Source organism: Sapajus apella, unplaced genomic scaffold (genome assembly GCF_009761245.1).
Source record: "Sapajus apella isolate SASKATOON/1434 unplaced genomic scaffold, GSC_monkey_1.0 scaffold31, whole genome shotgun sequence".
Classification (NCBI taxonomy): Eukaryota; Metazoa; Chordata; class Mammalia; order Primates; family Cebidae; genus Sapajus; species Sapajus apella.
The window spans coordinates 10,969,129-10,971,244 of NW_022436971.1; the positions used below are offsets into that span (position 1 = coordinate 10,969,129).

The 2,116-nt window shown below is 43.4% G+C and overlaps 1 pseudogene; it reads left to right on the forward strand.

Annotated features, from left to right (window-relative positions):
- The first annotated feature begins 897 nt into the window (after window positions 1-897).
- Window positions 898-1,609, forward strand: LOC116562131 (annotated as a pseudogene).
- Window positions 1,610-2,116: the final 507 nt, after the last annotated feature.

Below are 2,116 nucleotides of genomic sequence, written 5' to 3' on the forward strand. Positions count from 1 at the left end.
ATAACTTGACTGGAACTTCTTTGAGTGGGTAAGTAGTAAAAATGACAAGGGGCATTCAGAGATGTTTTCATTGTGTCTGTTCATCATCTGAAACTCTAATACTGTCAGGATTTACTGAAAGAATAACATACTCCTATATATTAAATGCTGGGAGTGTTACAACTTTGAATGTTCTTGGAAACTATCTATCCAATTACATATGTTCCTCCAGAAATTCAGCTGAGATTACTGGCAATGTACTTGATAGAAGTAACTTCAGACTTTTTTTTTTTTCCCAGATAATGGCTTCTGTGTTTCCTTTTGCTCTCTTTCTAGTGCAGTTTGCAGTTTGTGGATTAGTTATAACTCTGGATTGTGGCTGTGTAGGATTTTCTGAGGGCGAAGGAAATCAGTCAAGTTGCCTGTGAGAGAGGAAAAGCAGAGGGCTCTCTTTGGGCAGAATCTACCTATGAGCAACATTGTAATGTCAAATTAGCTAGCACATTAAACAAATGATTGAGTAGTGAGAAGACCATTCAGTTTAAATTCAAAACAACAACAAAGAAAAAACAAAGCAAAACAACACATGGGTTTGAGTTATCGCTCTGTTGCTAATCCTGTAGCCTTCGTAAGCCATATTCTTTCCCTAAGTCTGAGGGTCTGCAGTAGCAAGTAAGATAAATTCTGTCACAGTATGATTTTGAAAATAAGAGGATGAATGTACAAGTTCTTCATGTATTACAAATTACAATTGCTAATTTCACTCAAGTAATGTTAATTGAGGTCTTTCTGGGTACCAAGTGTCGTGTAAATCACTGTATCGAAATAACAAAGATGGAAAAAGACATAGTTTCTACTTTCAAGGAGCTTAGAATCTGTAATAATGTTAGTTAGTGCTCTTTTCCTTCGGCGTGCCACTGAAGATCCTGGTGTCACCATGGGCCACCACCCCACCCATTGTTACCGGTATTGTAAGAACAAGCTATATCCAAAGTCTCGCTTCTGCCAAGGTGTCTCTGGAGTCAAGATTCGCATCTTTGACCTGGGGGGAAGGAGGCAAAAGTGGATGAGTTTCCACTGTTGCCACATGGTGTCAGAGGAATATGAGCCTCTCTTCTCTGAGGCCCTGGAGGCTGCCCAAATTTGTGCCAATAAGTACATGGTGAAATGTTGTGGCAAAGATGGCTTTCATATCCGAATGCAGCTCTACCCCTTCCACGTCAACTGCATCAACAAGATATTGTCCTGTGCCGGGGCTGACAGGCTCTGAACAGGTGTGCGAGGTGCCCTTGGAAAGCCCCAGGGTGCTGTGGCCGGGCTTCACATTGGCCAAGTGATCATGTCCATCCTCAGAACAAGGAGTGTGTGACTGAGCCCTTGCGCAGGGCCAAGTTCAAGTTCCCTGGCCGCCAGAAGATCCACATCTCAAAGAAGTGGGGCTTCACCAAGTTCAATGTGGATGAATTTGAAGACATGGTGGCTGAGAAGCGGCTCATCCCAGATGGCTGTGGGGTTAAGTACAACCCCAATCGTGGCCCTCTGGACAAGTGGTGGGCCCTGCACTCATGAGGGCTTCCACTGTGCTGCCCCCTTGTAGTATGAACCAATAAATTTACTTCCTGTCCAAAAAGAAAATAATAAGAATGTTAGTTAGCATGTACAGGGCATTCTATTCTCAATACTGGATGAAGCATAATTCAAAACTTAAGAATAAAAAGAAGCCACATGCAACAGAGGCTTTGCATAGGCTACTTATAAAAGCTGAGTTTGCATCTGGACCTAACAGAGTTTTGGCCAAGTTCTGTGGAAGCTTTAGAAAAGCAAGACACAGTGTGTGTAACGACCACACTCCTTTCACTAAGCAGACTCTAGCAAGGATCTATGGTTTGTGTACCACCTGCCTAGGGGCAGAAATGTTAAATCCTTTAACACTAGTGTTCGTGTGTATATTTCAGAGCCCCACAGTGGCTATGTCTCGATCTATCTGGGTGTGGTCAGACCATAGCATGGTAAGCATAGCAGGCTTCCTTGTGACCTCTGAGGGAGCATCTGTGTGGTTGGCCATCAATTGTGCAGCCTGTAAAACCCAGGGGGAGCAATGGCCATGAGAGTGACTATGTAAGTCTTGTGCCCAACA